General features: G+C 37.1%; 1 protein-coding gene across 2 annotated transcripts in view; it reads right to left on the bottom strand.

The window, feature by feature from the left end:
• The window catches only part of KCNK2 (potassium two pore domain channel subfamily K member 2), a 231297-nt gene that overhangs the window by 172006 nt on the left and 34974 nt on the right, over positions 1–24317 (bottom strand). Inside the window, exon 1 of one of the 2 annotated variants that reach the window (XM_049702844.1) lies at positions 9936–10049. The exons of the other annotated variant lie outside the window; for it this stretch is intronic. The gene's annotated coding sequence lies outside the window, so the exon portion shown is untranslated. Of the gene's footprint in view, positions 1–9935; positions 10050–24317 lie in introns of those variants that run through there. 2 annotated transcript variants of the gene reach the window in all.

Here is a 24317-nt window from a genome sequence, read left to right as displayed (position 1 = left end):
AATTTAAAGGGGCATCAAAAACACAGCTAAATAATATTTTAATACAGTAGTTTTTAAAATCAATGTGAAAATTTCATGATGAACAAAAAGTTCAAAATTTTAAATAAAGAGGATCCAACCCTGCACTGGCACAAGTTGGCCTCACTAGCCCCACCCTAGTCCTGGCTCTGCTGCCTTGTTTCACTGATACTTACCCTGCCTGCTAGATCACACATGGGAATGCTCTTCTGTTGCATAAGCTCCCCTTTCCTGGAGCTCCAGGTACTATGCTATATTACAGAAGAAGCAACCCCTCACTCACCCAAAATTCTGTGCCCAAACATGCATTACTGCACTGTACTGCACATAAGATGAAGCAACTTACACTTCCTGTGGATTCTCAAGTTTATCTCCCTCCTTTGAAAGAATGTATCTTGAACACTGTTGTTTCTTCTCCTCTGAGATGGTGTAACTCACTTCTGATGAAATTTCCTTAATTATACTTTTCTCTCAGGTTTCAGCTTAATACCTGTTTACTTCTGCCACATGGCTAGATGCTTCAGATGGGGATCTGGCTCTAGCCCTAAAACAGCTTGCTAGTGGAGTCCAACAGATGCAGGTTAGTTACCATGGAATGTTCTTATGTTGGTTCAGCTTTCAGCTTGCAAATCACATCTGAAATGTTTTAAAGCTAGACAATACAGAGAGCACCGTGACCTTTCCTAAGCAGCCACTCAAAATACAGACCTTCTCATCCATCATCACCACAAACCCCTCCATGAGATAATGTGCACAATTGGGTAATAAATTAGGGCAAAATGTTAATTCAGGGTTGTCACAATCTCTATAAAGCTTTTCTCAAACCTTGAGAGTCACATGTCAACATCACACCAGGACTAACACAGCCAATTATGCAAATATATTTATGAGCTGTCAAAGCATCCATTGGGAAAACAGTTGGAACCAGCATAGAAACTTCACTACTACATAATCCCTGTAACTATAATTTGAATAAGAACAAGATATGATGAAGTCCCAAGTTCCTGTGAAATCTGGGTCTTTAGATATTAGAAAATAAAAAATGTAGTTAGACAATTAATTTAATTTGATCAGGACAGTTGTCTGATCATATACCCTGACTATTCTCCTCTGTGAAACCTTCCCTGTTCTTTACCTCTGATAAATTTGATCACAATTGCCCATGGATCCTTATATAAATGCATAGCACTGCTTACTCTTGTGTATACATTTGTCTCTACGTCCTGCTTTCTCTACTAGACTAAAGGCTCTCTGAAGACAACTATCTCATCTGAATTCTTTTTGATTTCTTAGAACACACAGTAGGTATGCAAATGTTTTTTGGATCGGTATGAATAAAAGACCACCACCATCCCAACACATACAAAATCACCAGCTCTTATGACTTTCAAAGAAGGATTTCGTAACTGTGACATTTATCATCAAAAAGCATTTAATTCACATGAAGGTATTCTCAGTACATTGAAAGTCACTGTATTTCTTCCATGTCCTTTATTATCCCATATAATTCTATTATCACACAGATTCACATGAAGGTCAGCATAGTCACTGGTAAAGACTGTGAGCTGCCTAGTTTCAAATCCAGGCCCAGCCACTTATTAGCCATGCCTTATTTCCTCATCTGTGAAATGGGGGTGAAAAGCAGTCATCCTCAACTTGTTAATGAGACCTAAAAGAGTTGATGCTTGAAAAGTATTTAGAAAAGTGCCCTAAATAGAGTAAGAACTCAGTAAACAATGATCACTATTAATAGTATTATTCCCAGTGATAGCACTAAATCATGGAGAGAGGGAAAGAAGATGGATCTGAGGTAAGAAGTGAAACAAAAAGGAAGAGGTCATTAATCTTCTGGGGCTTGGCCAGCAAACACCTGGAAGCTGGCTCTTAGGAACCAAATGAGCAATTGGGATTCAGGGAGGAAAAGACAGCTGCAAAAGATGGAGTCAAATTCCAGCACTTCTGTTCTATAAAGAAGAGAACTCTGCAACTCAGGCAGCTTCTTCCCAGGCAGGAAGCCTTTCCCCTTCCACCTGATGGGAGAGAAGTCCGTACCAGGATGTGGCCAACAAAGGTGGATAAGTGAGATCCAGTTGGATTAGGAAGGGAATAGTAGGTGGGTTCACAAGGCTGTACTGGGAGCCCAGAAACAGACTTAAAGGTCTCTTCTCATCGTTATAGATGTGGTGTTGCCACTTTCTTTATCATGCACATACTCAGATCTCCCTTTGGCTATGGCCCCAACGTTTTGGACTGTTGCTATCTGAAACTAGCCCTTAAATTGTGTTGACTTTACTTTCTATCTCCTTAGCAACTATGATTGCTTTAAATGCTTCCAGGTTTGCTTGATTTTTTTTTCCCTTTCATTGTTATCAATGTTGTTTTCTGGACACAGATAAAACTCTTCTTTTCCACAAACAGGTTTTTGGTTCAGGTACAACTTTTGGAACCCCAAGTTGTTTGGTTGCTAAGGGGACCAATGTATGCAAATAACATATAAATACAATAAGGCTCCTGGGAATGGAGTTTGCTGTTGAGCCAACAGGTGTCATGTGTATTTAATCCTGTGACTCAGATATTGTACCTGTTCCCTCTTTGCAAATTTATCAGGGATCGCTCTTATTTTTCTCACCCTGGTATCATGTTACGCTCATTTTAATTAAAATTGAGATGTCAAATATTTACTGTTCTATTTTTAACAATTTTTGATGAAAATCTGTCACCAAGCACAGCTATGAATAGAACAAACTCCTTTTTTCCTGTTTTTATATCTACCCCAACAGTAGAATGCTGTTTTGTGGTAGTTTTTCTTTGGATGAAAGTTGGGTAGAAAAAAACTTTATTGTTTTCCATTAATATTTTCTCAAGAAGGGGAACCAATAGTGCGCTGTTCAGATTCCAAAATGCCTTGCCAACCTTCTTGGTAATTAACTATAGTGTTTCCTTTGCCTGAAGTGATGGATGTCATTTGCACCATCTTCATATGTGGCATTACATTCTTCATATACTGTATCCACATATTTGGGGCAATATAGATTTTAACTCCCCATGTCTTTCCTGCTACCCTTGACCCTGAATTCTGAGTTTAGGGTAAGTACTCTTTTACTATGCTCCTATAACATACAGTAGGCATTCAATAAAAATTGAACCACTGTTATTTTTTATATAGGGTTATACTTAAAGCTCTAGGGATTGGGTGGTAAAAATACAAAAACCTCTCTGTAGAGATTTATCTAGCTAGGAAAACAACATTTCCATGAAAAAAAAATGAATCATAAAGACAGACCTAGAAGGGAATATAAGGGAAACATCTGCTAAGGTACATAATAAATATTTACTTAAATATTGGCTTGGCCAAAAAGTTTGTTCAGGTTTTCCATAAGATGTTATGGAAAAACCTGAATGAACTTTTTGGCCAGCCCAATAAATTACATGGGAGCATATGCCAGTTATAGTTGAGGACCTCTCTTTGAGAATATTTTGTTAGCAATCCATTTGAAATATTAAATAGGAAAATCAGTTATTTTAAAATTCAATTTGTAATGATTTTTTTTTTGTCATTAACCTGGTCTAGACTTTCTCAACGTTCAGCTAGTAAAGTCATCTCAGAGTCAGTCATTCCATTTAGAAACCATTATGTATAACATGATCGTGACTACCACAAATTATTGTGGGTATTTATTACATCTCTCTTTCTCCCTTGCCAGTGAGTTCCTTAGGGTAGGGACTGAGTCATCCTCATGTCACCCTCCCTAATGCCTAAAAGATAGTAGATTCTCAATAAAGGCTTGTTAAAATGAACTCAAGTACTTCAGCAACCTCAGGGACATTTTATTTATAAAAATTTTGCAAATTTTTAAGTATTAAATATTCTAAGAGAACCTAAAATAGCACAAACCTGGATTTTAAAAGTACTAACATTTTGCCATATATGCTTCCAATATATTTTTCTCCTTTTTTGAAGAAACATTACAACCACAGTCCCAATTCACCCCAGCCGACCCCATTCCTTTCTTCTTTGTCCTTCCCTTAAAATAACTGCCTTCCTGGAGTTGGTGCTCATCCTTCTTGTGACTGTAAATGTATCCTTCTCATGTGCCTACGTAGCCATAAAAATATAAAGTATTTTAAAATTTACATAATTGGTATCATATTAAATGAATTCTTTTCAACTGGCTTTTTTTTTTTTATTTAAAACTTACATTGACAAGATTTATCCATGTTGAGATATGCAGAGCTTTTTCAAAATTATCCATTTTCCCTGATCAAATTTAGAGTAAAATTCTTTATCATTTAAAATCTAATATTTGCCTTAGGTTATAAAAATGAAAGAAAGTCTTATGAATATGAAGCAAAGAGTCTCTTTGATGTCTTTTCACTCTGTCCAACTACCTTGGCCAGCCCTCTCTACTGACTGCTTTATCAAAGCAAAAAATCCTGAGTTAAGAGCCAGGGATTAGAAATAATAAGCAAGGCATGAACTGTGCACACTGACCCAAAGATCCACTCCAAAAACTGCCCAGCAGTCACCAAATTCATACCCAGTTTAGAGCACTGGCAAGAAAACGAGGTGGGGATTTCTCTTTTGAAATTTCAGAAGAGATATCTTTCTTTCCTTTCCTCTCAATTTTTCTTTCAAGGACATTTAACTTATTAATAGCCAGACATGGCTATTAACTCAGGACATGGGTTGCTAATGCAAGTTGTCCAAATTTGCCCATCAAATAAGGATGTATAGAGTTCGTGAAAACAAAGCAGTGGCTTAGAAGAAGAGACTTGCTAGTTAATTACATGCACTATTTCCTAAAAGCATTTTCTAGACAAAATCCCTTTTATCATTTGGCTCCTGGGTACTTAATTCTCATTTAATATGAAACTGAAACATTGAGTCATAATTTACCTCTAGTCAATAACCAGATGACTACTGCTAAGGAAAGAACTTTAGTTTTGAGGTCCTAAATGTTCCTATAAATATATTTAATATATCTCAATTCATGAATTAGATACTTGAGTTCATTTCTCACTTTTCATTCTTTTTTTTCCCCTAAAAATCTAGCTATGACTAAGGACCAATAAAAAGTCTTTTGGAAAAAACTTAAAGGACACACTAAGTTTCTGTGTAACTTTTGGTTCATAGGTATGTGTACTTGAAGATACCCAAGTACAAAATCCAAACTTTGAAGACAGATAAAATAGATGGCAGCCCCTGGCTTTGTAAGAGGATTTATCTGAGCACCTCTTCAATTTAGAGTACCTCTAAAAATCCTGTTCTATTTTCAAAGTTCTGTTTACACAAAATTTTTAAAATACTTGCTTAAAGCATTAGATAAATCTCTAGGGGTAAGAATGCAAAGCCTTGATAATATAATGTCTAATCCCCCAATTTAAAACTTTAAATAAGTGGTATATTGCAATACCTGCAAATTTGTAATCCTTTATCACCTTTCATTTCCAAAGTTTCCCCACATCAAATAATAACCTAATCTGTTTGATAAAACACAGCTAATATTTAAACACTGAACCACAATACTGACAACCCACAAAACACAATAAATAAAGAGGGTATATGGGGGGAGGAGCAATAGCAGAAAGAGGAAGATAGAACTTTTCTATTTGAAATTGCAAAGGAATTTAAATATAAGTAATACAATTACCAGAGATGGACTTCAGTCTGAACTCTTGAATATTAAACAACCCTGCCCCCAATGAAGCTTGGCCTTGATGTTTAAGAAAAGCAAAGTGGCCTCTGTTTTCCAGCTCCTGGAAGACCAGCCTCAGCAGTAGTTTTTTGGGTTTTTTTTTAACATCTTTATTGGAGTATAATTGCTTTACAATGGTGTGTTACTTTCTGCTTTACAACAAAGTGAATCAGTTATACATATACATATCTTCCCATATCTCTTCCCTCTTGCATCTCCCTCCCTCCCACCCTCCTTATCCCACCCCTCTAGGTGGTCACAAAGCACCGAGCTGATCTCCCTGTTCAGCAGTAGTTTTGTTCTTCTTCCCTGACCCAAGTTCCAGTTGTACCTAGAGCAAGCCATGGCTTTCCTAGTTACCTGCATCCGTTTATGGAGCAGCTCAGTATCTGAGCAGTGAGGTCCCTAGAAGATAGTGAGCAAGTCCAAGCCTGTTGGAATCACCCAGGGGAGCAAACACTGTTCTAGACATTGGATTCTGCAGCCTCATCACCAAGGTGATGCAGCCAAACGTACTGTGTCTAGGACTTGGGTAGTTTCTGAATTTTCTGAACTATGTGAAATCCAGTTATTTAATTTCTTTGTTTGGATCCATCCATATTAAATACATAAGCTTTTAAAAATGTAAATTTGACACTTTTTGTCTCATTTATCAGGGTAGTTCAGGTATTTCAGATAAATGTGGTATTTTAACTATAATGATTCATGTAGAATCTCATTTCTCTAATTCTCTTTGCATGAGCACATGTGAATCCACACAGCTTACTTACATTAGCAAAAAAAATGCTTAATAACATGATAGATAGATAGATAGATAATAGATGATAGATAGATAGATAGATGATAGATAGATGATAGATAGATGATAGAGAGATAGATAGATAGATGATAGATGATAGATAGATAGATGATAGATGATAGATAGATAGATGATAGAAAGATGATAGCTAGATGACAGATAGATGATAGATAGATAGATGATAGATAGATAGATAGATGATAGATGATAGATAGATAGATAGATAACAATGATTTTTTTTTCTCAGTCATGTTACCCCCACATCATGTTACTTTTCCTACTTTAGAACTCTGCTCAAAGGGACTTATCCATAAAACCTCCCTAGATACATTCTATGGGGCTCCTGCCACTCTGGTTACATTTAAATTCTTACTTTTACAGATCCAACCAGCTGTTAATTTTGCTTTTCCTCTGAAAATATTGTGAAGGGAGGATTTTTCCAGTGGCTCTGTTTCTTTGTGTTCTTTCTCCATTTCCACAAGGCACCCTATCCCCCAGGTTCCTAATGCATCCCAGGACCCTCAGTTATGATACTCCATTAGGGAAATGAAGGCTAGTATACCATTATATATGTTTCCTCTACTCTCTCCCCAATCAAAAGAGACATGTTCTGCACGCCATTCTTTCAGAGGATCCGGATTAAGAGATGACTAGCTAACATGATATTTTAATTGATGATGGGTAATTCTTTCAGGCAACACAGGTGCATCTAAAGGAAGTTTTCTACACAGAGCTTAATGGTAAAAATTTCGGTCATTATGGCAAGTTAGTAAAATAATTTCACCATCTGTAAAGATGATTTTTAGAGTCTTACAAATTTTAAAGTATATGGTGACAGTCATAGTTTATAGGATTGGTCCAAATGTTTACTAATTGTTCATGAAGAAAAGTCTCACTAATCCAACAAATTGGGAGGAAATACAAAACAAATTAAAGAAGAGCCAGTACTATTTTTCAGATAGTTTGAAGAAATGCTCCTTTCCCTTGCTTAGCTCTCAGAATGGTGACAGCAGGCTTAAGTCACTTCCCCAGGCCAAGAATTAGGTAATTCCTCTATGGAGAAATTGACACTCCCAAGAAAAGTCTGTAGCTCACTGCCTGCCTGATCTCTAAAATAAGGCTCTGACTCAGAAACTCACCACTCCACAGGCACTCCCCACCACACACACATTGTTATCGTTCTCATAAATACAAATGGACCACCAGGGATCATCAAACATAAGAGGAAATCCTTTAACACAAAAAAGAGCAAAACAATTTTTTAAAAAATCAGGCAAACAGAGATAATCCAGAGACCAAAAGAAAATTTCAGAGAAACTAAGTATTATTCTGAGAGCTAAGAGAAGTAACTAGGTGAGGTAACAGATGTGATAATTAGCTTGATTGTGGTAATCATTTCCAATATACACATATAAAATCATGATATATAAATATATACAATTTTTAAATATATACAATTTTTATTCATCAATTATACCTCAATAAAATAAAATAAAGAAATAAACCTATCTTTTTAAGTGAAAATTCAATAAAATTATTCATCAAAAACAGTAAGATTGCATCCACAAAATAACAGGAGGTTATAAAAAAGGAACACTCAGAGAACAAAAAGAAACTCTTGGAAATCAAAATCAAAATCAACTCTTGGAAAGCAGAAATTAAAAATTGCACAGAAGTTTGAGCAGATACATTTGAGGATATTCCCTGGAAAGTATAACAAAAAAACACAAAGAATAGAAAAGAGGAAAGAAAATATAAGATAGAAGATTAGTTCAGGGGTTCTAGTGTTAAAATAATAGTAGTTCCAGAAAAAGAGACTAGATAAAATTTTAACAGAGAAAATTGTCAGGGAAATAATAGAAGAAAAATTTCCAGAACTGAAGATCAAAAGTCATCAAACTGAAATACCTCACAGAGTATATACAGCTCAATAAATGAAAAAAAACTAGAAACTGCCAGAGCAATGGAGATAAAAAGAAGACCTATAACACTTCAAAAGAGAGAAAATAGGTCACTTACTACAAATCAGGATTTAGAGTAATTTTGGATGTATGAATATTAACACCAGAATTTGAAGACAATTTAGCAATAACTTCAAATTTCTAAGTAAATGATGTCCAAATCCTATGTGGTATAGAATACAGTTATTTTCAGACATGTAAATTCTCAAAATATTTACCTCCTGTGCTGACATAAAATTCAAAACATTTAAAATCAATCAGGACAGAAGACCAGCATCAGAATGCATGTCTATCACTAACATGTGGGGCATAATGTAAACTCTGCCCAGTTTCCATGAACTTTCTCAGCAACTGTGGGATAATATGCTCCAACAAAGCTAAGAAATAGAATAAGAAATTGGAAGACATGTGATACAGGATATAGAAGTGAGGCAAAAGCAAGTCATAGGAAGATGGTAAAGGGAAGCCCCAGGACTTCAAGAGATCAGACAACCTTAAAGAGCAAATGGTCTGATTCGGAGCGGATATAAGCAAGGCTGGAGAGATGTCTGCAAGTAAAAAATGAACTTGAGAGATTTCCTCATGGGTGATGCAGTGAGAAAAGATTTATACTTCTGTCAGAGATTTGAGGAACAAAATAATGATAGGTACATGGGAAACAGCAAATTAAAAAATAAGGCAATTATTAATCCCAGAGAAAAGACAAGTAGTACTAGAAAGGAGATACAGTCACATTTCCCTATATAGGTCACAGTGAATGATACTTTTTAATCTACATAATGTAAACATTGAGTATTGACAACCAATAATTATGGTAAACACCCTGTGCCTGTTCTCTTCCTAACCCAACACATTTAGTCAACAAATCCCACAAATTCTAATTTGTGAATAGTTTACACCCTTTCTTCTCCATCCCACTGTTTATGCAGCCAAGTCTTACCTGGAGGCAGGTGACCCCAGCTGAGGGGTCAACCCAGGGTCCTGCCAGGGTCGAGTCTAGGTGCAGAAACTAAAACACTGGTGGGTGTGGGTGACTGAAAGCTCACTAAGCCAAAACAAAGTCAAAATAAAACTGAGGGGAGTAATCAGGACAAAGGAGAGAAATTAACCAAATAATTATGTTATTGAAGACAGTAATGAGAGCAAATTGGGCAAAAACAGACTCTGAAAAAAGTTCCTGTCACTTATTTGCTTTGTGACTGCCTTGTTCCTTTTTTTTTTTTTTTCTTTCTGTAAAATGGAGATAATGATAGTACTTTCCTCACAGGGCTGTTCTGAGAATTATATCATTTGTGACCTGTAAAGGTGTAGAATTGTCTGGCACACAGTAAGAACTCAATAGATATAAGTTACTATCATTAGCATAGTTACTCTCTAAAGAGTCAGGAAAAGCATCTTTCAAGTGTGAGAGCATGCGTGGAGATATGGACGGGGAAGGGTTAAGCAAGATGGACCCGTTACCTCATCATTTTGCACCTGGATCCCTGCTGTAGGCTGTGAGTTGGTGCCCTTGCCTCCACCATATCTCTTTCTAATCTTTTCTCCCTGCTGTGGTCAGAATCCAACCCTCCTGAAAACCTTCCAGTGGCTTCCCACAGCTTCCCACAGCCTTCAGAATAAAATTCCAGCAACTGGCAAGATATAGAGGCTCTTCAACTGCATGTTTCTTCAGGTTCATGTTCTATCTTGCTTCCACATGTTATGAGTCTAGTTCCCAGACTTTTACTTCCGTGTTCCCCCAAACAGGGCAAGCTCTCCAACTGCCATCTCTTTGCACAAGATCTTGCTCCTTGACCCAAGTCCATCTGGCTAACTTCCACTCATCCTTCAGAACTCCTTCCAAGACTGAGCACTACCTTCTCTCTCTTTCCTTCTCTCAGAGGAACCTCTCTGAACTCCTTCCAGCACCAAGTTCATCCTTTTATAATTCTTATTTCACTGTATTACACTCATTGGTTTTCTGGCATGTTCATTCTCCTTTGAAATCAGGGTCTATATCTTTCACTTCCTAGATCCCAAAGTTTTGGACAATGTCCCAACATATAGCAGATGTTTTAATAAATGTTTGAAGAGTGCATAAATGAGTTTGGGATCAGCAAAATTTACTCCTAAAAATACTAAAAGATTTTCAAAGTAGGCCTTTGGTTTAAACAAGCTTTCTGTGATCTTATTTGCACAAATACCCAACTAGCTATCACTTAATAGTGCTGAATCAAACTTCCGCCCATCCCACATCTAAGGATCATGAGTACTGGCTTAAAGATTTTATTTTGTATTTCAGGCTTAGGATTCTTGTAGACTCTATGTTTGTCCTCCCTTCCTTCTTAGAGTTGGCCTTTTTGAAGCTTGATACCATATTTATTTTCCCACTGTGTTCCACCTACAGGTAAATACCAGATGTTGTAGAATTGCTAAGGTACTAGCCACACAATTCAGTGAGTTTGGCTCATGAGCTGATCACATGTCTTGTTTATAACTCAAAGGGTTTAAACTGATCTGAAGTGGTACTTAAAAAAAAAAAGGTTGTAGCTTTTAAAACCAATAAGAGTATCTTTGTTTACTGCACAGGACTCATCTCTCCTCTTCAAAGTCCACACTCTTAATCTGTGTCTTTGGTTTCTGGCATAATGCTTTGATTCCCTGAGAGAAATTTCTAGCCTTTAGAACAGGCTTAGACAATTAACTCTGTCAGAGACCCGTGTAGTACTTAATGAAAGCCACGTATTGGCTAGTGCAGAAAGGAAGAATGTTACCATTAAAATCATAATACCCTGCTGAAGATTGTTAGCATCTATTATTATACTGTAAAATTACTTTAAACTGCCTTATAATTTATAATTTTTTAGAGTTTAAAATCAGTGTTTACAAAGTGAATCAGCTATACGTATTCTAAAACACAATGTAAAGCAATTATACTCCAATAAAGATGTTAAAAAAAAATCAGGGTTTACTTAAAGCTTCTATAACTTTAAGATTATTTTCTTCTAAAAATAAAACAAACACTAATAAATCCTTCTTTATCCCAACTATCCCTTGACTATTTCCTAAATAATATGTCCCCAAAGAAAGAGGCTGAGCCACTGTTAGTTAATTACTTAAAACTAATTACAAGGACAACTATTTTTTATTAGAGAAAGATAGTACTTTTGGAATATTTTTAAAGAAATCCACTTCCCTTTTAAATCCACTCAGTTATCCAAACTAACTCTTAAAATATTTTTTTGAAGGCCTCAAGATTTAACACCAGTGAATTCATTAACTCTTAATCCACAGACTATTTGCATATTTGACAGACTATCATAAATTTTTTTAAGCTGCATGAATGGTTTTCAAATCACAAAAATCCCACATCAATAATACAATTAAAAAACTTGTTCTTTGGAGGTTTTTTCTTTTAAAAGGGACATTGAAACTTAATTTGAAAAATAAACTATATAAATACTCGAGGGACTCATTTAAAACTAATTTCAAAATTTAAAGTATGTCAAATCTCATTCATTTTACATGGATGCTTAAAGCAGATGCTTCAGAACATTTTGAGAATATGCAAAGGCCATATTGTTTGAAGGTGATAACAGATGAATCCATTAATAGTAAACTTTCACTCTCATACAAGCTAGTTAACATGTTACCACATCTTCAATGACTGGGTGATATACACAAAGTTTTATGTATAAACATAATTATTTCTAACAGAAGAAATAAGTTTATTGCCCATCATTAGAGCTGTGGTGTAATAAATCATAATATACATGCATTGTTAAATATTACATACAAATTAAAAACTGTTTTTGAATATATTTTAATGGTATGGTAAAATGTTCTCAATCTGATTAATGAATACTTAAAGGGCTTAGAAATTGAGCATGGTACATAGCATGATATACAAATCAGCTACTATAATATCAATGTTTTAAAAGATGGTAAATCAGAATATACAACATGCTACAGATTTTGTACTAGATCTATTTCTATTAATATACAGTTGTGTGATCCAAATTTTCCTAATATTCATGTCTTCTGTAATCAGAAAACTTATTTAGAATTAAAAAAAAATTATATCTACAAACATATCACCTTCTAGTTGCACAAGCATATATTCTTAAAATTAATATTTAGCTTAAATAGCTAAATGTCTCTCTAAATTTATTCCTTCATATTTTTATATCCACACAAAAGTGATAAACTTAAGAAATCAGATTCTGTGTTAATATTATTAGTCTCAGATTGATCAGGTAATTTGTATTCAGTAAACATCTAAGGCAGAATGAAGAATGAGTTTCCATTCAACATGGTAGAATGGGTTACAAAAGCAACTTACATGCCACTTATGTAGAGAAAATGTACATTCATAATTTTGTCTAAAACTGCTCTAATCTTCCTCAAATTCCTTACCCGCTACATGGCATGAGAAAAAAGAAGGAAGGAAAGAGGGAAGGAAGGAAGAAAGGAAGGAAGGGAGGGAGGGAGACAGGGAGGGAGGGAGACAGGGAGGAATGAATTGAGTTCAAGTCAGTTTAAAAGTCCATCTGAACCAATAATTTATACCAGACACCTAGATATTACTGGTCCTTTGGGAATATTTGCTCTGTCCTTCAGACACTTATCTTCTCCTTGCTTCTTTCATAGATGGTGTCTAGGGCACAGGAAAATGTTTACCTCATCTCTTGGTTTGGGGAGGAAGGAGGCCATGGAAGAGGGCAGGCTCCTCCTTTGTTGTGAATTAGTTGATCCCCTGAAGTATCATTAGGCTGGTCTCTACCAGAGCATTCTGCTGGTATCAACTCTTGACTCCTCTGGTCAATACACCTAGAGTCTCTATTCTTTCTGTCAGTTGGGGCCCAGGCCCTCCCTGCTTATTCAGCCCCACCTCAGCTCTGGCTGGCTGGCACTGCAGACCCTCTGAGTCTTGGCCAAGTCTCCAGGCCCCAGGCTGGGTCCGCCGGCTCTCACCTCAAAACCCATGCTTCAGGGAAACTGAAGCCAGGCTGTACCCTGCAATCTATATAAATATCTAGATTACAGAGTCCCAAGGCACACTGACCACACTGATTTGTCCTGTCAACTGTGTTGGGCCCTAAGCCCACCTTTCCGTGTTGCCTCAGCACCTCCGTGCATGAGGGTCTTCCTATCACAGAAGGGGAGCAGGCCCAGAGAACGTCTGCCGTGGGTGTTCCCTAGGCTTCTGCAACACACACCACTGCAAGCCCCATGGTTCAGACCAAAGGGGTGCATTTCTGACTTTCTACCTCCCATATCTTCTATTTTTCTTCCCCTTCTCTAGGGCTAGATTAGATGGATTTTTCTTTTACTTCATCTTTTGTCTATCACAGATTACCTATATATAAAATTCTGTGATCTAGTTTGGCCAGGCTTGGCTTTTTGGACTGTTAAATGGGAGCTGTAGACATTTAGAGAATCCTTTTTCTTTCAACAGCCTCTGGCTTTTAAAGCCACTTATTTGCTGCAAGACTCTGTTTTGAAAGTCAGAAAATAAATGATATTGTTTTTCTTTCCTTAATAACCTGAATCCTCACTTCACCCCAAGGCAGGTAGATGCCTTGAGTTTTTTGTACATTGCAAGTAAAACCAAATCATATTAATTTTTTTTGAAGTAGTATTTCTTATTATTTTTATCACTACTGACTTAGCAAATTTTACTCATTATTAACTTATCAAGTTAGAAGAGGGATGGAAAAGCTTTCTGAATTAACAGCTTGATTGGAATGTTGATTACCTGTAAAGAGTTTCAAATACTGGCAAGGATTCTGTATTCAGAGGCTGAATCATTAATTTAACAGATTATGTATTGAGTTCCTATTATATACTAGACATAACTCTTGGCACCAGGAGAGATTTTGTAAACAAGACAGGCATGGCCTCTGTACTCTTGGAGCTGAAATTCTTGAGACAAGGAGACATACATATATAAATACATGATACATACATACACACACACAAATCAGAAAAACAGAAGTGAGAAGGGCCTATGTGAAGAAATAAAGTGGTGTACTGTGACCCAAGAGACTGGCTGACTTTTACGTGGAGGGGCAATCTAAAGCTGCTCAGAGAGTGACTTTTAAGCAAAAATCAGAATGACAAGAAGGAGTCTGGCAAATGAAGATAAGAAAGAAAAGACAGAGCCATTTGAAAGGCCCAGAGGGGAAAAAATCACAGCTTGGCAAGTTCAAGAAACAGGGAGAAAAACATCTTCAGTGTGGCTTGAGGGTAAATGGCAAGGAGAAAAATAGAATGAAAATTGGAATGGTCAATGGAGGCGATTATGTAGGGTCTTGTAAACAAGGAGAAAGGATTTGGATTTTATACATGCACAAAGGGAGGCCATCAGATGGTTTTAATGGGGAGAATGATTTTATCTTTGGAGAAAGATTGAGGGAGGCAAAAGCGGAAGCAAAGCTTATTTTAGAAAACCTGGTGATTGCCAAAGGTGGCTCGGGCTACTGAGAAATAGTAGTATAAATACTACTATAGTATTACTAAAGTATAGCATTACTAAAGTACTACTAAAGAAGTAGTCTTTATACTACTATACTTGGGCTAGTAGTATAAAGAAAGTGGATGAATTTAATACAAGTTTTGGAGGTAAAATTAACAGGACTTATTCATGAATGAGAGAAAGAGGAATCAAGAATAATTTCTTTGCTTTTGGCATTTTCTGAAAAGATATACAGAGTGAGCATATATCCATTCCCAATCTGCTTAACTAATGGTCCGGAATTCTGTCTTTAGTTCAGTTAAGTAAGATGCAATTCTGTCCCTCCTAGAAGGGAAAGAAGGTGGTAAATACCACAGACATGAGGAATGAGTACCTCTGGCAGCCTGTGAATAGGTAAATGACAAGTATCTATCTGGTGGAGGGGCAAGGAGGCCATCATGGAGAAGAGAGAGAGATGCTATTCCTTGAAGAGGGTTGGAGCAAGCTTCAACTGAGTCCACCTGGCATCTGAAAAATCAATCTCTTTCATGTTCGCTTTTTCCCTTTTTACTCCCCACATTCTACTTTCCTATTCCCCAGGCTGCTTCTCCGTCTCTTTATTTTTCTTACTTCTTATAAACTTGGCTAATTTTGCCCTTCATCATCATCATCATATCGTAATCATCATCATCACCATCACTGCCACCATTATTTATTATTAAACCAGCACACATTTATGATCTGAATTACTTCTTGAAACCTCCCTGGGGGAGATGTGATAGCCCCCTTGAAAGGCACCCTGGGCTTGGCAAGACAAAGCAGTTTGCCAGAGGTTAGGTTACCAGGCCAGGAAGTGGCAGAGCCGAGTGTGAAAACAGGTTCGTCTGCCTCTGTGTCCTCAGCCTGAGCTCTCTTGCTCTGTGGCTCCTCCCTCTTTCCTTCACACTCACTGCCCTTTCTCTCCTGTCCCTCTCTCCATCTCTTTCTCCCCTTCTGCTTGTCATCCCCTGGCCTTCCCCTGGCCTGTTTGTCTCCCTTTCTTCTGTCTCCTCTCCTGTTTCCTTCTTCTACTCTAGTCAGACTGCCTTGCCCATTCCCTCTGTCCTATCTGGCTATTACTAATCTGAAATTTGGTATTATTACAAACAGAAAATAGAAGTCAAGGACTATTAGAGCTGAAAGAACTTCAGGAGCAGAGCCCAGACTTAAAAGCAGGTCAATGTAGCTTCTATTCCACAAAACCACTGCTCCTAACATACACAGGTCAAGGCAGGAACCATCTTTTTTCATTGTCACCTGTGTGGGTCCTGCATTGGCTCTCACACCCAGGGTCGTGCCATTTGTGGAGACTGTTCTCTCTGCCCTGACCTCTAGCCCAGTCCCTCTGCACATGTAGGACCTGTGTCACATACCCAACCAGGGTTATAAGCACTTAAAAGTTCATCTCACCCACCATGTATAATTCAAAATGAGAATAACACTAAACCAAAAAGAAAGGGCAAGAATGTTCAAAAAATTGTGATTATCCTATAGTATTTCTATGCTTAAATACACAAAGCTCAAATTCACTCCAAAAAATATTTGTACCTCTGGTTTGCTACTGCCCCAAGCACAGGCTTATTCTGACTGTGGGGTAATCCAACTACATAATGCAGATAGCTGGCTAAGAACAGGTTAGGAAATGAGCAACAGTGTAGAAATCCAAAAAGGAGTAATATAGACAAGTAAAGAACTTAATTATCACCCACTCTGTGATAGACAAGTGATAAGCTATTTACATTCAGTTCTTCCAGCAAACATTTTAGATAATTACTAATATGATTCCTATTCTACTGATGAGTCTCTAGGATAGCAAGTTTTCCAGGAGTTGGATCTGGTTGTATTGACTCCACAGCATGAGTGAGAGTTTAAGGCACATCCTGCATTACAAACCTAGAACGGATGCTACTTGTTTACTAATGTTTATGCATTAAAACATTAAAATAACTATGGTATTATCTTAACGTCCTTCTCTTTTTCTAAACAAACTTTCAGAGGATCATTAGGTCAGCATTTCATCTCAAGTCAGCACTTTGGATACACACTAGTAATAAATATAGTTGCTATGAAACAACTATTCTAGATATCCTTACGCTCCTAGCTTTCCATGTTTTTTTTAGTATTTGATAAGCCATTCCTTAAGGTAATATGACACATTTTAATAAATTAAACACAGAGTAATGTACCTTTGATGCGGTCTTAGGCTTTAAATGCATGCTTTAGGATTTGTAACCCGTAAGCCACTGTATATAAAACAGAAATTTCTAGTAATTTGCTATGCCACCAGACAGGAATCCTTCAAGGACAGTGCAATGTATGATCACTGAATTTACAGTTCCATGGGAATGGACTGTAGCCATTCCTCAGGTAGGTCAGTAGGTCAATGAAGGTGACAAGAACGCCTACTATAGGCCCAGTGAACATTCCTACCAGATACAGAAATCCAGCCAAAAAGTAGATTAAACCACAATGAAGGGAGGATGGGAGGGAAGTTTGGAGAGAAGAAAGGCTAGAAATCTTGTCTCTCTTCCCCATTCAAGTGAGGAAAAGTAAGACCCAAAAGAAATAGGAAACTGCAGAGGGCATTCTGGGGGCCTGTTTTTACTTCCTCTTAATAAAATCAAAGCTCTTCAAATAGTAACTGGAAGAGCATGTCCCTTTCCTCTGCTGTCCCACCCAAGCTTCTGAGACCATCCCTGTAACTATGGAAGCAGTTCTTTAGGAATGCCTTCTTGTATCTTGCTGAAAACCAACAAGCAGTGCAATATTCATTTGTTAGTCCTTTGTTCATGGCTTGTGGAAATATGTGTCTTATTCTCTCTGAAATGGGAAGATATTCTGAGCACGTAGTATTTCTAATCCCAGACAGTTATTGGGAAATATAAAACACTTGTCTGAAGGTGGTATAAAGACACCCAGACACTGACAAATCTTAAGTATTTTGTTCTTCTGTTTACTCAGGAATAATGGTAATATTCTTTAAGAGACAGAGGGCCATAACCATTTCTTAACATAATATGAACTAATTATTCAAGGTCAAACTTGCAGAATTCTGATGGATTTTAGATTTAATGATAAATTAGGATATTCACGTAATATGCTGAAATAAGCAGTTCATCCAATCCAATTACCATGGAATTTCAATTCTATGTTCATTGTTTAAAAGAGTGATCTTACACTTGAATCGTGCACTCAACATTCAAATTAGTGCTTTCAAGATATGATTTCATGAACAGTCATAGTATTTGGTAAAGACAAGTAAAAACAAACCTAGAGGAAAGAACACACTAGAAAAAATGAAAAATGGTTTACAGTACGTGTGCACTGAGAATCTTTCTGAGTAAGCTTTGATTGGTTTGTATGGAAAAAGGCTAAAAAGCCCTCTGTTATAACTCAAAAAATGTCCCCAGTCAGGCAATAGTTTGTCTTTGCATATTTTTGTGGTTTGCATTATCGCTTGCTATTTATAGAAAGACATGCTAGTGACCTTGACACAAAAATTGCAGACTTTTCCTCGTGCACAGTAACTCATGGTTGGTGCCTTCCTGGGCCCGGCAAATCTCAGAACACTGGGTGTGCAATGTAGCCTATAGCGGAACCAACCATCTCCAGTGGGCATTTGATACATGTCTGGAGAAGCTAAGTCATACTGAACAGAATATAGCACATTTTATACTCATGTGATGAATTACGGTTTCCTGGTGGAGGGATGGTGCCGAAAACAAAGCAGCCTTTGAGACCTCTCAAAAGTTTTTCAAATTGGCCTGGGGGTTTCAGCAGTCAGAGCTAAAAATAAGAAGCTGTGTATAAGCCTTTCTGACTTGGAGGAGAAAGACTCAAAACTGCCTTTAACAGTCTCCTAACTATCCAATTCCCCTTCACCAAGGAAAGTGACATTGACAACTCTTAATTAAGGGAAATCTCAGCAACCATTGAGTTCTTTAATCATGGAGTTAATACTAACCAATTGAAAAGCTCAAAAAATATAATTGCAGCTCAAAAATTATAGATTTTATGGTATCTATGCTATCATTTATTTAAGGTGGAGGGCCATTTTGATTTACTAAGGAAAGACAGCTTTGAAAAGTAGCAATAAAACAAAGAAATCAAAGCACAACAGCCAGGGCTGTACTTAGTTCACAAATATCTATCTAACACTTTATTTTTACCTTTGTAATCTAGAAGCACAATGAAGAAGAGAGAAAGTATTCATTTATATTTCCATTGTCTCTTTACTAGAATTTCCTAGTTGTAATTGTGATTTGAGTTCAAGCATGGAAACATCACTTTTTCAGGTGAATTTCTGTCCCAAAAAAGTACATTTAACATCTTCCACAAGTTGTTATAATTTGCCTTGTCCACTTAATCTCTTCCTGCTTGTTTGTTCATTCATTCACTGCTTATTCAACAAACTTTCCAATGTCTAACCTCACGTCCTCATACACACTAGGACCTCAAACATTTTTCAGCTGATTGATTTCTGATACCCCCCTACCTATTTCAGGAGACAGGTAGCGAGCATCCTGCTTGAGAGGAGTTTAGTTTTCCATGTCTCTCCACGGATATATTCTTCATTCCTCCGTTGCATAGATGGGAGCCTCAAGCTCATCATTAAATGGCTAACCCAGAAATACAAACATCAAAAACCCTGCAAGCGGAAACATGAGAAGCTCGCATCCCTCTGGGTTGGGAGGAAACAAGTAACCTATCGCTCATTTCTTGCATCTACCCAGCCGACTATAACATACCTACCATTTAGAGAAAAGAGAGGAATCTAGCACATTGGCAAAAACTCAGAGAAATACCTACACTACAGTATGCTACTTAATTCTACGTGATGGTCACAATGCAAAACTGTTCCTCCTCCCTTCCTTCTCATCACAAAACTAATGACTAATGAACACCATTCATGGTTGATGCCCCAAACCTAGGAATCATCATTGATTCCTCTCCCACAACATCTAATCCAGGATTTCTCAGCCTTGGCCCCAATGACATTTTGGGTTGAATAAGTCCTGTTGTGGGGTTGCTGTCCTGTTCACGGCAGGATATTTAGCAGCGTCCCTGGCCTCTACATGCTAACAGCACTTCCCCAGCCATCACAACCAAAAATGTCCCCAAATATTTTCAAATATCCCCTGGGAGAGGGGTGTGAAAATCATTCCCAATTGGGCACCACTGAACCTAAAAGCAAATCTTGAAAGCTGAAATTCCAAAATTTATCTTGAATCTAAATCTACCATCTGACCCAGATCTAAGCTCTCACCACTCACCTGGACCACTGCAATAGTTTTTCACTGCAACCCCTTCAGTCCATTTTCTGCCCTATTGTCAGCATGATCTTTTTAAAATCTCAATCACATTATATCGTTTCTCTTCTTAAAATCTTCTAATGGCTTCTCGCCATTCTGGGAACTGCTCACCATATTATCTCTCAGCACTCTCCCCTTATTCATGGTTCTCTGGTTTCATTAGTGTTTATACTATTTTTCAAACCTGTCAGGTTCTCCCACTTCAGGACATTTATATACTCTCCTTGGAATGCTGACTCTTTTGTAGTATTCAAGGGTTTGTTCAAATATCACTTCTCAGTGAGTTCCTCCAGAACCATTCTATGTAAATAACTCCCCTCTCCCCCAAATACTATATACCATTACCTATATTAATTGTATTATAGTCACATCTATCATCTTTATTTGGATTTATATTATTTTTCATTTTTTACTTTTCATTTATATTACTTTTCATTTTACATATTTAAAATAATGTATGATTTTTATATTATTAAATCTACTCAAAGCAATCCAAAGGTTTCTTATCTCACCCAGAGTTAAAGCAAAAGCCCTTCCAGTTACCTGCAAGACCCTGCATGATCTGGACCACTACTACCTACCCGACGTGATTTCCTAACATTCGCCTCTCAAAAGTTGACCCACACGCTGGCCTTCCTTCTGTTCCCAAACATGCCCAGCACATGCCCACTTTAGAGCCTTTGCACTGGCTGCTTTCCAGCCTGTACCCCAGATGTCCCATGACTCTCTCTCACATCTGCTAGGTTTCTGGTCAAGTGTCCTCTTGTTAGAAGGGCTGGTCTTGACTACATTATACAAAATAGTAAGAAAGAAAAAGCAGCCCTTGTGTACCATCAGCTTGGAGCTATCCTAGCTCTAACAGCCAGGCAAATATATTTTCCTCTTGAATTATAAACAGTTTTACAGAACACCAACATTAGACAAGGCTACTCTGTGATGTGATGGATCAAGACAAAAACAAGTGCACCCTGTAACTGTGTATGAGTAGAGACTGAGAGAGAGAGAGAGAGAGAGAGGAACACTGTCAAACACTGTCCTTTCTCCTAATATGAGTGACTGCTCCATCTTTGTCAATTTCAGCCGTAGCTCCACTTTGTCCCCCCCCCACTTTACATATAAAATTATTAAGATTATTAAGCAAATCATAGACTTTCATGACTTTCTAAAAGTACCCAATCAAGAGCAAAGCCCCACTTCCTTGAAAGTTCTCCAGAATCACCTAACACAACCTCAAGTCCAGTAATAAACCCTTCTTAACAACCTCTTGAGACATTCCACAGTTCCCTATGGTGTGCAGTCTCCCTCACTGCTACGAGTTAATAAACACAACATTGTTCAACTACAGGTGTGTTTATGTTCGATTTTGCCTGGAGAGCATCAACAATAACATCACCCAACCCCAATGAGCATACTCCATGACTTTAAGTAAAATGTCAATATACACCAGTTTGCTGGGAGAATCCAGGTGTACACTTCTTGTTTATGTATGCCACTTGGTCAGTGCCATCTGTCACCCTCAAAGGTGTCCCAGTTTGGAAGATAAATTATACAGTCAGCATATCTTTAATCTGCACTATTTTTCACAATAACCCTTATCTCCATCTAGAACATGATACATTTACTTTTTATTTGCTTCCTCTCCACCCCCTCTCTCTCTCCCCTCCTACTCCCCAAATAGAATGTAAGTCCCATAGTAGAGAAACTTTATCTACATTTTTAGTGTTCTATCCTCATCATTTAGAACAGTTCTTGGCACACAGAAGGCTCCCAGTAAATATCTGTTGAATGAATTAACTAATGAAAAGATACAAAAGATATAATAATACAAGAGGTCTTTGAACTATGAACAACTTTTAAAAAATCCTCCCAACCATAAAATTCAGTCACATTTCTAGATACTAACCTGTAGAAACAAATCAAAATATAGCACCACTTATTCTGGCTCCAAAGCAAATGAAATGCTTAGATTTACAGAATCTAAGGTTCTGAACATGCAGGATCTGTATGTTGAAAATTACAAAATGCTACTGAAAGAAATCAAAGACAAAAAATGGAAGTTCATGAACTGGAAGATTCAGCATAGTGAAGATGTCAATTCTCCCCCAAATTGAGCTACCAGCTTAATAAAATTCCTATTAAAATCTTTGCAAGGTTTTTATAGACATAGACAAGCTTATTCTAAAATTTATATGGAAAGGTACAGGCTCTAGAATAGCTAAAACAAATAAGAATAAAGTAGAAGGAATCACTCTGATATTAAGGTCTACTGTAAAGCTATAGAAATAAAGACAGTGTAGTATTAATGGAGGAATAAACACATAGATACAACGACCAGAATAGGTAATCCAGAGACAGAGTCACACATTTATGCCCAATTGATTTTTTACAAAGGTGTAAAGTAATTTAAAGGAAGGAAGATAACATTTTCATCAAATGGTGCCAGAGTGATTGGACTTCCACAGGCAAAAAAAAAAATGAACCTAAACCTAAACGTCACACCTTATTCAAAAACTAACTCAAAATTAAGCATGTACTTCAATGTAAAATATAAAGCTATACAACTTTTAGAAAAAATAAAATAAAGTCTTTGGGATCTAGGGCTATGCAAAGAGTTCTTAGACTGGACATCAAAGGAAGACTTGGTAACTCAGACCCCATCAAAATTAGAAACATTTGTTCTGCAAACGATCCTGTTAAGAAGATGAAAGGCTACAGAGTGAGAGAACATACCACGTATTCAACAATAGACTGTTATCTAGATATATAAAGTTCTCTCAGAACAACAGTTTTTTAAAAATCCAATTTGAAAATGGGCAAAAGACATGAAGAGAACTTTCACTGAAGAGGATGGACAGATGTCAAATAAGCACATGAAAATATGATTAACCTTGGTAGCTGTTAGGAAAATGCACATTAAAAATGCAACACCACAATGAGACATCACTATACACCCATCAGAACAGCTAAAGTACAACTTAGTGACAACCTCAAATGATGGCAAGGAAAATCTCGAATGAACCTTTTGGCCAACCCAATGTATATCATGTTCAAGGCAGCTTTATTCATAATAACCAAACAGTGGAAGCAAACCAGATGCTTTTAAAAGGATAATGGTTAAACAAACCCTGGTACATCATGGAATACTACTCAGCAATAAAAAGGTATAAACTATTGATACACACAAAACTTGAATGCATCTCCTGGCTTGGAGGAATTCTTCTGGATGACACAGCTTGACCAAGACATGGGGTCTGGTGAACCAGCAAGGTGGATTTCACTCCCCCCTGGCCCTTTGGTTGGGTGCTCAATGGTAAGTCATAGCCCTAGCAAAGAAGGGAATACAATTTACTCTGGGTATTATCTGTCTAAAACAGTAGGGCCCATTTGACTTGAGAAAAAAATTTGAATTGAAAAACCATACAAGCCTTTTTAAAAACAAAGAATGTGAGGGACTACATTTTATTTGTTGTTATTGTTTGTTTTGTTTCAAAGCATGATTCTCTGCAATGCATATGATCAGCCAGTATGAGAAATATATTCAGAAAACCACAAAGTCTATGGAAATTTCATAAGAAACTTCCCTTTCAATCACTAAGCATTAAAAACAAAAACAAAACAAACAAAATACCTTACATCACTGGAAATTCTCATGAAGGCTGTAATGTGAATGCTGCTACCCACACTTTGCTTGGAAAGGAAACACAAAAGACTTTTCATAATATTTCTTCTTCAACTCTAGGTTAAGTGCTAAACTGATGACTGAGAGTCGATACCAAACTCAAAATTTACAAAAGAAAAAAGTATTGCCCCTCTTGCAACTAGTGGTATGTATCTGCTGAAGAATCATTGTGCTCAGCTATTTGTTCATTCCTGGTATGGAGGAATAGGTACTATTTTCTCGATCCAGGAAGATCACTATGAAAGCCTGGCAGTATCTCTGAAGATTTGTCAAAATTATTTAAAGTGAATAAACTGAATTGGAAAAAATATTATTGGAATGTTCACGGATATTACTCCAGAAATTCTAGGTTCGTGATCAATATTCTTGGTGTAATT

Source organism: Orcinus orca, chromosome 1 (assembly GCF_937001465.1).
Source record: "Orcinus orca chromosome 1, mOrcOrc1.1, whole genome shotgun sequence".
NCBI classification, from domain to species: Eukaryota; Metazoa; Chordata; class Mammalia; order Artiodactyla; family Delphinidae; genus Orcinus; species Orcinus orca.
This window is presented reverse-complemented; position numbering and strand designations above follow the sequence as displayed.